This window comes from Hordeum vulgare, chromosome 5H, assembly GCF_904849725.1.
Source record: "Hordeum vulgare subsp. vulgare chromosome 5H, MorexV3_pseudomolecules_assembly, whole genome shotgun sequence".
Lineage (NCBI taxonomy): Eukaryota > Viridiplantae > Streptophyta > Magnoliopsida > Poales > Poaceae > Hordeum > Hordeum vulgare.
The window spans coordinates 529,100,527-529,114,497 of NC_058522.1; positions in this window are offsets into that span (position 1 = coordinate 529,100,527).

Consider the following 13,971-nt stretch of genomic DNA (forward strand, 5'->3'; position numbering starts at 1 on the left):
TATGGTGAACTCTCATGGCAAAACTAGGTTGAGGGTTTATGGATGCACAAGTAGTATCTCTAGTTGGTGCGGGAGTTTAGGCTAATATGAGGTGGAAGCAATCGTCACATGCTACGGGATCTCTAATCATATAACATTGTTCGGAACCAAGCAAACACAATTCATTATGATGTCTTCCTTGTCCAACCTCTACTTCTAGGCATGTAATAGTTTAGTGAGTGTTCACAATCATAGATGGTGTCAAGGATGATATATTTATATGTGAACCTCTCCTTCTTTATCACTTCCTATTAATTGCAACAATGACCAAGGTCTACGTTTGTCTACCCTCAACAAGTTTCAATCATCATTCTTTTTATATGTGAAGCCATCACTTCCCATAAGATCATTATATGATCTCTCATGCTTTTGTTCTTTTCCCATTCTCTTGATCATGGCAAGAGGCAAAGCCCTCAACTAAGACACTCTTTATTATATGGCTCACGAGCTCGAATACATCGGGGGTGACACAAAGCAAAACTCAAGACTAAAACACTAAGACTTTTATTCTACTAGAGAAAGAGAAAACTAAAAAGAAACAAACTAAAACAAAGGTAAAGGCAAAAGATATGATGGTGATACGATACCGGGGCAACTCCCCCAAGCTTGGCACAAGCCAAGGGGATTGCCCATACCCATGCTCAGTTGTCTTCCTTTGGAGGTGATGGTGGTGGAGTTGTTGAAGAGGTCTTGAGCTTGTTTAATTTCCACTTGAGCATAAAATTTTGCTCCCTCAGATCATCATTTTCCTCTTCAAGCTTCAACACCCTTTGGCATAATTCCTGCTTACTCTCGTGCAAGAAACGAGAAGGGATAAACAAAGTCTTGGGTTTCTTTCTTGAGTCGGGGAGGCTTGACTTCTTGAAATCCACATGTGTGTCTCCAATTTGAGGTAGAGGAGCCTCCTCCTCATCGGAACTCGTTTGCTCCTTCCCCTTGGGATCATAATCTTCTTCCTCTCGGTGGTCCAGCCATAAGGATCGAAGTCCCCATAGACCTTGGGGTTAGCAAGGTCATCTGCCACATAGCTCTCCCCCTGTGAATCTTGAGAAGACATCTTGCCCTAATTCCGCGGCAGAAAACAGGCTCGAAACGAAAACAAAGGGAATTTGCATGATACATAGGTCAGACCTTTCGGGAGAATATATAATGATTTTTTCCAGACCAGAAGGAGTACTCCGGACGAAAATGGAGTCCGGGAGGCGCATGAGGTGGCCACAAGCCCTCCAGCCCCGGCCAGGGGGTAGGTCGGGCCTAGGAAGCTTGTCGCCTCCTCGGGCACTTTCCGGACTGCTTTAAATTTTTCTATTTTTCAAATATTCCAAAACGGAGGAAAATTGCTACGGGAAAGGTTTTGGAGTCGGTTTACTTACCGAATCACATACCTCTTCGTTTTCGGAGTGTGAAACTGGCTGATAAATATCCCTTATGTACTCCTTCGAAGTTATGGTATTGATAATATTGCTCTCAACATTTATGGAAGTACCTGAGATATAATGCTTGATTCTCTGCCCGTTTATAACTCTCGGACAATTACCGTCCGTGTTGTTGATCTTGATAGCACCGGAACGATATACTTCCTCAACAATATAGGGACCTTCCCATTTAGAGAGAATCTTGCCTCCAAAGAATCTTAAACGAGAATTGTATAGCAAGACATAATCACCTACATTGAACTCACGCTTTTGTATCCTCTTATCATGCCACCTCTTAACCTTTTCTTTGAATAACTTGGAATTTTCATATGCCTGAGTTCTCCATTCATCAAGCGAGCTAATGTCAAATAACCTCTTCTCACCAGCAAGTTTGAAATCAAAGTTGAGCTCTGATACACCTCCATCGTATCTACTTTTCCAAACTCTTTTGCCCTTGTTTTGGACTCTAATTTGCATGATTTGAATGGAACTAACCTGGACTAACGTTGTTTTCAGCAGAATTGCCATGGTGTTGTTTTTGTGTAGAAATGAAAGTTCTCGGAACATCCTGAAAATTTACGGAGAATATTTCTGGAAAATATGAAAAATACCTGCGCAAAGATCCACCGGAGGGGATGTGCCAGTGGGCCACAAGCCTTGTAGCCGTCGCCCCCCTAGTGGCGGCTACCAAGCTTGTGGGGCCCACGTGGCTTTGCCGCCCCCAAACTCAGCTCTATAAATTCACTTTCGCCCCGAAAAAAAGGAGAGAAGATTTCACCGCGTTTGCGACACGGAGGTGCCGCCACATCCTGTTCTTCATCTGGAGGGCAGATCTGGAGTCCGTTTTGGGCTCCGGAGAGGGGAAATCGTCGCCATCGTCATCATCAACCTGCTTCCCTCTCCATTTCCATGAAGCTCTTCATCGTTCGTGAGTAATCTATTCGTAGGCTCGCTGGGCGGTGATGAGTAGGATGAGATCTATCATGTAATCGAGTTAGTTTTGACGGGGATTGATCCCTAGTATCCGCTATGTTGTGAGATTGATGTTGCTACTACTTTGCCATGCTTAATGCTTGTCACTAGGGCCCGAGTGCCATGATTTCAGATCTGAAATTATTATGTTGTCACCAATATATGTGTGTTTTAGATCCGATCTTGCAAGTTGTAGTTACCTACTATGTGTTATGACCCGGCAACCCCGGAGTGACAATAACCGGAACCACTCCCGATGATGACCATAGTTTGAGGAGTTCATGTGTTCACCAAGTGCTAATGCGTTGGTTCGGTTCTTTATTAAAAGGAGAACCTTAATATCCCATAGTTTCCTTTTGGACCCCGCTTCCACGGGAGGGATGGACAATAGATGCCATGCAAGTTCTTTTCCCTAAGCACGTATGACGACACACGGAATGCATGCCTACATCACATTGACGAACGGGAGCTAGCCACATATCTCTCCGTGTTATAACTGTTGCATGATGAATATCATCCACACAAATCACCGATCCATTGCCTACGAGTTTGTCCCACTGTTGGTGTTGCTGTTACTTGCTTTGCTCTGCTGCTACTTGCTACTACTGTTACTTGCTACTGTTGCTACTTGCCACTGCTGTCACTACTGCTGTTCCTTGCCACTGTTGTTACTCGTTACACTGCTACTACCTGCTACAATACTTTTTCTCTCGACGTTGACGGGAAAGAATATTTCCCATCCACGGGCAACTTCTGGCGCCATTGATACAACAGTTAGGAATAGTCTGCCGTCAACAGATTGTTTCTGGCACCGTTGCTATCATACTACTTTGCTACTGATACTTTGCTTGCAGATACTAATCTTTCAGGTGCGGTTGAATCAGACACATTCAGCTGCTAATACTTGAGAGTATCCTCTCACTTCCTGTCGGGCGAACCAACAAATTTGGGTTGAATACTCTACCCTCGAAAACTGCCCCGAACCCACGCGCTGGTGGACCATTGCAAGACAATTGCTAATTGTTGAGCAACTCGGAGCAGTTCTGGCTCCGTTGTCGTGGAGGCATCAAGTCAGGAACACGTCAACAACATTTGTCTAGTGCCGTTGCCGGGGACTGCTAGCAAGCTCTTTGATTGCCTAATAAGCTTTATGCTCTAGCTCAAGAGGTAGATGACATGCTTTACCGTACACCATTTTGTACGGAGACATGCCCATGGGATTCTTATAGGCAGTTCTATAAGCCCACAGTGCATCATCGAGCTTCTTAGACCAATTTTTTCTAGACCTGTTGACAGTCTTTTGCAGAATCAGCTTAATCTCTCTATTGCTTAGCTCTACTTGACCACTGGACTGAGGGTGGTAGGGAGACGCAATTCTATGGTTGACATCATACTTAGCAAGCGTTTTATGGGAAGCACCATGAATGAAATGTGAACCACAGTCGGTCATTAGATATCTAGGGACTCAAAATCTAGTGAAGATAACTTCCTTAAGCATCCTGATAGAGGTGTTGTGATCAACACTACTAGTGGGGATAGCTTCTACCCACTTAGTGACATAATCAACATCAACTAAGATATGAGTATACCCGTTGGATTTTGGAAAAGGTCTCATATAATCAAAGCCCCAAACATCAAATGGTTCAATGACAAGTGAATAGTTCATAGGCATTTCCTGACGTTTACTAATATTACCTATTCTTTGACATTCATCACAAGACAAGACAAACTTACGGGCATCCTTGAAGAGAGTGGGCCAATAGAAACCTGATTGCAATACCTTGTGTGCAGTTCTATCTCCCGCATGGTGTCCTCTGTAGGACTCGGAGTGACACTTTTGTAGGATCTGTCCCTGTTCATGTTCAGGTACACAATGTCTAATAACACCATCTACTCCTTCCTTATAAAGGCGAGGATCATCCCAAAAGTAATGTCTCAAGTCAAAGAAGAATTTCTTCTTTTGGTGGTACGTGAAACTAGGTGGTATATATTTGGCAACGATATAGTTTGCATAATCAGCATACCACGGTGCACTACATGAAGCATTGATGACATTCAGTTGCTCACCGGGAAAGCTATCATCAATAGGTTGTGGGTCATCAAGAACATTCTCCAACCTAGACAAGTTATCTGCTACAGGGTTATCAACACCCTTCCTGTCGACAACGTGCAAATCAAATTCTTGTAGCAAGAGAACCCATTTGATGAGTCTAGGTTTAGTGTCCTTCTTCTCCATGAGGTACTTAATAGCAGCATGATTAGTGTGAATAGTGACTTTGGAATCAACTATGTAAGACCTGAACTTTTCACATGCAAACACGACTGCTAAAAATTCCTTTTCCGTAGTAGCATAGTTTGTTTGGGCACTGTCTAGAGTTTTACTAGCGTAGTGAATAACATTCAACTTCTTATCAACTCTTTGCCCTAGGACAGCACCAACAGCATAATCACTAGCATCACACATGATTTCAAAAGGTAAGTTCCAATCAGGTGGTTGAACAATAGGTGCAGTTATCAAAGCCCTCTTAAGTATTTCGAAGGCTTCCTCGCAATCATCGTCAAAAACAAAAGGAATATCCTTTTGCAAGAGATTGGTAAGAGGCCTAGAAATCTTAGGGAAGTCTTTAATGAACCTTCTATATAAACCAGCATGACCAAGGAAACTTCTTATTCCTTTGATATCTGTGGGGTATGGCATTTTCTCTATTGCATCAACCTTAGCCTTATTGACTTCAATACCTCTTTCAGAAATTTTATGTCCTAAGACGATGCCTTCATTGACCATAAAGTGGCACTTCTCCCAATTCAAGACAAGATTGGTGTCTTTACATCTCTGTAAGACTCGATCAAGGTTGCTGAGGCAATCATCAAAGGAAGACCCGTAAACGGAGAAGTCATCCATGAAAACCTCAACAATCTTTTCACAAAAGTCAGATAATATAGCCATCATACATCTTTGAAAGGTGGCAGGTGCATCACATAAGCCAAAAGGCATACGTCTATAAGCAAAGGTACCGAAAGGGCAGGTGAAAGTGGTTTTCTCGTGATCATATTGTGCAACTGGTATTTGGGAGAAACGAGAATAACCGTCTAGAAAGCAGAAGTGTCTGTGTTTAGACAGTCTTTCTAGCACTTGGTCGATAAAAGGCAAAGGGTAATGATCTTTCCTAGAGGCTTTATTCAATTTCCTAAAATCGATCACCATCCTATGGCCAGTAACAATCCTCTGTGGGATCAATTCATCCTTATCATTAGGGACAACGGTAATGCCTCCCTTCTTAGGGACGCAATGCACCAGACTCACCCAATCGCTATGAGCAACAAGATAAATAATACCTGCCTCCAGGAGCTTTAGTATTTCTTTTCTTACTGCTTCTTTCATCTTAGGATTTTATTTCCTTGATGACCAGCAACTGGTTTGAAATCAGGATCAGTTTTAATCTTGTGCTGGCATAGAGTGGGACTAATGCCCTTAAGATCATCAAGAGTATATCCAATAGCAGCACGGTGCTTTCTCAGAGTTTTTAGTAACTTCTTTTCTTCATGCTCTGAAAGGCTAGCACTAATAATAACAGGATATATCTCTTTTTCATCAAGATATGCATATTTAAGAGTATCAAGCAACTGTTTAAGCTCGAACACATGATCACCCTTTGGTGGGGGTGGATCCCCAAGCAGTTCAACAGACAGATTATTCTTAAGAATAGGATATTGTTCTAAGACAACTCTATCTATCTCATCCCTTTCATCCATATGCATATCATTTTCATGCTGAAGCAAGTATTGCTCTAAGGGATCAGTATGAGGCACGACAATAGAGGCTAAGGCAATAGTTTCATCCTTACTAGGCAACTACTTTTCATGAGGTTGTTTACCAAACTTGGAGAAATTGAACTCATGTGACACACCTTCAAAACCAATAGTGACAGTTTGCTTCTCACAATCAATATGAGCATTGACAGTAATGAGAAAAGGTCTGCCAAATATGATGGGACAAAAGCTATCTTGGGTGGTAGCAAGAACGAGGAAATCAGCAGGATACTTCGTTTTACCACACAAGACTTCAACATCCCTAACAATTCCCACAGGGAGATAGTATCTCTATTGGCAAATTGAATAGTGACACCAATAGGCTCTATCTCAATAGGTGCAATTTCATATTTGATTTCATCATATAAGGATTGAGGTATTGCACTAACACTAGCACCCACGTCACATAAACCATGATAAGAGTGATCTCCTATCTTAACAGAAACAACAGGCGTGCCAACAACAGGCCTATGTTTGTCTCTAGCGTGAGGTTTAGCAATTCTAGCAGCATCTTCACAGAAGTGAATATCATGTCCCTCAACATCGTCGGATAGAAGATCTTTGATAATAGCAATGCTAGGTTCAACTCTAATTTTCTCAGGGGGTGTAGGTGTTCTAATGTAGCCTCTACGTATCACAGTTGAAGCTTTAGAATGATCCTTTATCCTAACAGGGAAAGGTGGTTTCTCAATGTAAGCACTGGGAACAATAGGATCATTATAGGCAATGACTTTCTCTTCAACTGGATTGGGTTTAACTACATTGACTTCTAAAGGAGGATGATATTTAAACCACTTCTCTTTGGGGAGATCAACATGAGCAGCAAATGATTCACACAATGAAGCTACTATCTGAGAGTCAACTCCATACTTAACGCTAAAGTCACAAAAAGTATTTGTTTCAACAAAGGATTTAACGCAATCAAACTGGAAATTCATACCTGACTCCTTACCTTCTTCAAGCTCCCAATCTTCAGAGTTGCGTTTAATTCTCTCCAATAAAGTCCATTTGAAGTCAATATCTCTCTTCATAAAAGAACCGGTACAAGAAGTATCAAGCATGGTGGGATCATCATGAGAAATCCGAGCATAAAAGTTCTGAATGATAATTTCTCTCGAGAGCTCATGATTGGGGCATGAATATAACATTGATTTAAGCCTCCCCCAAGCTTGAGCGATGCTTTCTCTGTCACGAGGCCAAAAATTATAAATATAATTCCGATCACGATGTACTAAATGCATAGGATAAAACTTTTGATGAAATTCCAATTTCAACCGATTGTAGTTCCATGATCCAGTATCATCACATAGCCTATACCATGTCAACGCCTTATCCTTCAAAGATAAAGGAAAGACCTTCTTCTTGACCTCATCCTCAGGCAAACCTGCAAGCTTAAATAAACCACAAACTTCATCTACATAGATTAGATACAAGTCTCGATGTGATGTTCCATCTCCTGTAAAAGGATTAGCGAGCAGTTTCTCAAGCATACCCAAAGGAAATTCAAAGCAAATATTTTCAGTAGGTGCAACAGGTTGAGGAGCAACTATTTGTGCTTCCGTTCGAGGTGAAGATACCCCGAACAAGCCCCTCAAAGGATTAGTATCCATAATGACAAGTAACAATGAATTTCAGCACACTATATGAATGTTTACTTACCAAGTTCCACTTACCAAAGGCGCTTCACGCCCCGGCAACGGCGCCAGAAAAGAGTCTTGATGACCCACAAGTATAGGGGATCAATCGTAGTCCTTTCGATAAGTAAGAGTGTCGAACCCAACGAGGAGCAGAAGGATCTGACAAGTGGTTTTCAGCAAGGTAATATTTGCAAGCACTGAAATTATCGGTAACAAGTGATTGTATGGTGAGATGATTTGTAGCAAGCAACAAGTAACAAAAGTAGCAACGGTGCAGCAAAGTGGCCCAATCCCTTTTGTAGCAAGGGACAAGCCTGAACAAAGTCTTATAGGAGGAAAAACGCTCCCGATGACACACATGAATTTCTGTCATGCTAGTTTTCATCATGTTCATATGATTCGCGTTCGTTACTTTGATAGTTTGATATGTGGGTGGACCGGCGCTTGAGTACTGCCCTTACTTGGACAAGCATCCCACTTATGATTAACCCCTCTCGCAAGCATCCGCAACTATGAAAGAAGAATTAAGACAAAGTCTAACCATAGCATTAAACTAGTGGATCCAAATCAGCCCCTTACGAAGCAACACATAAACTAGGGTTTAAGCTTCTGTCACTCTAGCAAACCATCATCTACTTACTACTTCCCAATGCCTTCCTCTAGGCCCAAATAATGGTGAAGTGTTATGTAGTCGACGTTCACATAACACCACTAGAGGAAAAACAACATACAACACATCAAAATATCGAACGAATACCAAATTCACATGACTACTATTAGCATGACTTATCCCATGTCCTGAGGAACAAAATAAACTACTCACAAAGCATAATCATGTTCATGACTAGAGAGGTAATGAGTAGCATCAAGGATCTGAACATAAACTCTTCCACCAAATAATCCAACTAGCATCAACTACAAGGAGTAATTAACACTACTAGCAACCTTACAAGTACCGATCGGAGTCGTGAGACGGAGATTGGTTACAAGTGATGAACTAGGGTTTGGAGATGAGATGGTGCTGATGAAGATGTTGATGGTGACGAGTCCCCTCCGATGAGAGGAGTGTTGGTGATGACGATGGTGACGATTTCCGACTCCGGGTGGGAAGATTCCCCGGTAGGATCGTCCTGCCGGAGCTCTAGATTGGTTCTGCTCAAGTTTCGCCTCGTGGCGGCGGTGAATCCTCCCGAAATCTCCCTTCTAATTTGTTTCCAGACGAAACCCTTCATATAGCAAAAGATGAGCGCCGGAGGGGCAACAGGGGGCCCACAAGCCCTCTAGCCCCGGCCAGGGGGTAGGCCGGGCCTGGCAGGCTTGTGGCCGCCAGGTGGCGCCCCTCTGGTACCTCTTCTGCCGAGTATTTTTTATATATTCCCAAAAAATTCCATGTTGATTTTTACGGTTTTTGTAGTTGCGTAGAATAGGCATCTCAAACTTGCTCCTTTTTCAGGCCGGAATTCCAGCTGCCGGCATTCTCCCTCTTCATGTAAACCTTGCAAAATAAGAGAGAAAAGGAATAGGTATTGTACCTCGAAGTGTAATAACAGCCCAAAAAGCAATAAATATCAACATGAAAGCATGATGCAAAATGGACGTATCAGCGGACGAAATGGGTAGCCCGTTGGAGTTGTTCTAAGAGCATCTATAGAACGAAACTTGCAAATCCGGTCTCTTAAACACTCGTGGACGTGCCCGATCAATGACCGAGCATGTCCCCTATTTGTCTGTCCGCGCAGACACGCTCCTCATTTTTTCCTCATATGTCCGCTCACTTGCATATGATTGATGGAGAGGAAGAGAGAGAACGAAAAAATTATTAAACAAAAGAAAAATGTGGTCCGGGATGGGGTCGCGTCCTATGTGGCAGACTGACCGGATGCGTGTGCGAGCCCTCATATCCTCCCCATATTTGAGATGGATATGAGGGTTCGCGAACAACCCGGACATATAGGTCCGGTTGGCTCACTATTTTCCTTCTTTCTTTCGTCCGATCATTCACCGGCACATTCGCGGACATATAAGGGGTTATTTGAGGGTCCTGTTGTGGATGCTCTAAGCGAGCCTTAGCTGTTGGACCTGGCTGGCCCAGATCTGACCAAACCAACTGAACCGAGCCATGGAAGGAGAGAAACAGAATTGTAAGAAGCAAAATTAAACATGCAATCTTGATGAGCGTCCCAATTCATGGGTGCTTAATAACTTTACTAATCAAGGTTTTATGGAATGATCAAGTCCCACCGTGTTTCTGATTGGATGGCCTCCAGCCAGTCGGATAGGAAGAAAGGAAACGATCGGTAGTCCGATGGCCACTGGTTCCTCAAAAAAAGTTGTTTTTGCTCGGAAGTGTTGTACCGAAGAGTGGGTCCGAGAAGGTAGTCTAGGGGCAAAATTCATTGTTTTGACCTTTTTACGAAGATTTGTCGGATCTGACCCCGTTGGGAAAACAAATTCGTATGTGACCCTTTTTCTACCGCCATAGACCTCGGCGGTAGGGTGAGACAATATACCACGAGGCACTTTGGCGGTAAGTTACCGTTAGGCCAGACGATGTCGTCTCGCTAGCTCGCGTGGATAAGTAGCCTACCGTCGCCAGCACTGGCGGTAGGGTTTAATGGTCTACCATCGAAGTGCTTGGTGGTAGGGTCTCCACCCCAGTAAAATGACTGACTGGACCCACCAGGCACCCATTCACCCCCAAATCCCCCTCCTCCCCCTAGCGGAGCTCGTCTTCCCTCTCCCTGCCCCATTCTTGCCTCCATCAAATCCATCTCCATTGCTTGAGTTTTCTCTAGTGGATCAAGTCCATTTCCATCACTCAAGGTACCTCCCTCACCCCCTTATTTTTGGTTGGTTGGAATCATATCATTTGGTGGCATTCTGTACGTGTATACAAACCCTAATTAGGTCGTTTTTGTTTGAAAACAATGGATTTGTTGGATGATATGGTTGTTTTGATGCTTTAATGTGTGTAGTATGACTAGTCATACTGATCTATAGTGTTAGGGTTAGTGTTAGGGTTAGGGTTAGTGTTGTTAGGGTTAGTGTTAGGGTTAGGCATTGTCATTTGAATCTAGTGTGCATAACTTTTTGATCCAAGAATTCTTATAAGTTATTTGATTCATATTTTGTTGTTTGCCTATCATTGACGAGAATTCTGTCATCTACATAGATGGATGATCTCGTTCATGTACATTATTTGGATAAGGGGACATTTGTGAAAGGCAATGCCGATGAAGGGGAAGAATCCATGGTTTTTACTCAAGCCCAACTTATGAAGACTTTGTTGTCAAAGTTAGGAGTGTGTTGAATTGGATTGATCCAAATGTTGATGTTAAACTCATTGGAATGTATGATGTCGGAGTGGGGGTGACGTCTCGATCGAAGAGTATGCGTATCATCTCAGAATTGCATTGGAAGGTTTACACGAATAAAGTAGTTGAATCGCAAGACAAGTCCCTTGAATTGTTTGCCACCAAGGTTGAGCCTCCTTTGCTGCAAATTGACTTGAACCGACATGCCTCCTCCCCAATACATGATGCAAGGGTGGCGGTGTATGTCCCCAGGTCTTCCAGTCAACCACCAAATGAAGCTGAGATGAATGATAGAGCCATGTTAATTCATGAGGAAAAGGTTAATGTTCGAGATGACAATGCTCATGTTGATCCTGTCGATGCTCATGTTCACGATGATGACATTGACCATGTTGACATTTATGAGGAAGCCGAAGAGATTCATTATAATCCCATTGGAAACTTGGATGTGATTCTGCACCAGCAAGACATGGATCGTAACCTCCCCGATACTCGTATGTATGGTTATAACTCGGATGATGAAGGTCCGACGGAGGAATTGGACGAGGATGGATGCACTGCACAAGAAAATGAAATTTTCAAGAAGGTTACAGGGAAGGAAAGAGGTGTCGCATTGTTTCGTGATCTTAGCCTTGTCGACAAGGCTGTTGTTGATGGTGGCATGAGATTGGGGTTGCTTGAACCCACACGATGCTCGAAGGTTGGTGACCTTAAACCCAAGGATGAGGATGAGAATGCTTATTTGAAGAAAGGCATCAAGTTTGCTTGCTTGCAAGAGTTCAAGATATGGTTGAGTGACCATGCCATTAGGAACCATAGGCCCTTTGTCATTGATCATTCTGACCAAAATATGCGGTACATCATCAAATGTGACAAAGAAGGTTGCCCTTGGAAGGTACGTGGAAGAAAAACTCAAGAAACCGGGCAATGGGTGCTGAAGAGTTGTGTTGCCACTCACACGTACATACCGCCTAACAAGGCCGACCAAAGAAAGGGACACCATCAACTCATGTTTGAATTTTTAGGATACAAATTGTTGAATGAGATATCCCATGATCCAACTGTGAAGGTGAAGTTTCTCATGAGTACGTTTCATGAACGATTTGGATACCCGGTCAATTATGGGAAGGTATGGAAGGCGAAGGCAAATGCAATCAGGATATTGCATGGTGATTATGAGGCCGCATACAATATTCTCCCGAGGATGTTGGGAGAAATCACACATAGAAACTCTGGCATGTGCCATGAGGTGGAGGAAATTGACGGAGTGTTTCACCATGCGTTCTGGAGTTTTGGGCAATGCATCGAGGCATTCAAGCATTGTCGTCCGGTGTTGTCTATCGATGGCACATTCTTGACTGGCAAATACAAGGGGACTCTAATGGTGGCAATGGCCCACTCGTCCAATGATAACATGTTGTCGGTTGCATTTGCTTTAGTTCCTTCCAAGCATGACGAGAACTGGGAGTGGTTCATGGGGCATGTGAGAACCAGGGTGATTGGGAATAGGGAGGTATGCATCATATCAGACCGAAATCATGGGATTCTCAAGGCGATAGCCATGCTTATTCCCGGCCTCCCAAAGCTTCACCACCGATGGTGCATGGGGAATTTCGTGGCAAACTTTTACCGGGCATGCAAGAGCAAAGAGTTTTGCAAATACCTTACACATGTTTGCACGACATTCACCTTGGATGCATTCACAAGACGGTATGATAAACTCTTGAAGGCATTGGAAAAGAACAAAAAGGGAAGAGCATTCTTGAGCAAGAATTATGAGGAAAAATAGAAATGGTCACACACTTACGACGAGGGAGGTCGGAGATATGTCGACATGACCAGCAACATGGTGGAGTGCTTCAACAATGTGCTTAAGGGTGTTCGTTCTTTTCCCATGACTGCAATACTGAAATATACCTTCTTGAAGTTGAACGAGTATTTCCTTAAGCATTCCATATCAACCGCCGATTGGATAGGGGACAAAATGGACTATCCAGATAAGGTTCATGATTGGCTAAAATTTCAAGAAGGCAAGTCTTCGCATCAACAAATCACGAGATTCAATGACAAAGAAATGATCTACCAAGTCGACGAGCCAGGAGGCACAACACGAGACGGTGTCACGTACGACGGTGTTGCTTATGATGTGCACCTCACGGACCCGTGGTGTCAATGTGAGAGGCCTCACAGGTACATTGGTTGTGCTCTCATTTGATGATGGCTGCCAGGGCAATGAACTTACCCATTTTAGATGGGAGGACCGTACGGTTGCATGAGTTCACGTTGGAAGCCAAGAGGTTGACATGGGCACCTCAGTTCCATCCCTTCCTTGACCAGTCACAGTGGCCTGAGTATGATGGGCCACATATCGTGCCTAATCGTGAAGTCATGGTACCTACAAAAGGAAGAAGAAGAAAGAAGGGGTTTAGGAGTGACATTGATGCTCTAGCTGGATATGCCGACATGAAACAATTTGGCAGCAGTCATTTCATGGAGCCTCCCGACACCAACAATTGTGGTCAATGTGACAACCCATGACACAATAACACGACATGCAACTAAGGGAAATAGTTCAACATGGTACTAAATAGTTCATACATAGCAAATAGGTGAACGAGTACCAAATAGTTTCACACATACGAAATACTATCACATAAGTTCAACTACGGCAGCAACTTCACTTGCTCCTTCCCCTCTTGGAGGTACGGTCCTCGTTGTGCTTTGAACGGGTCTCAACAGTCGTCGTCTTGCGTTGAGGACGACGCACTCTTTGAAACGGCGATG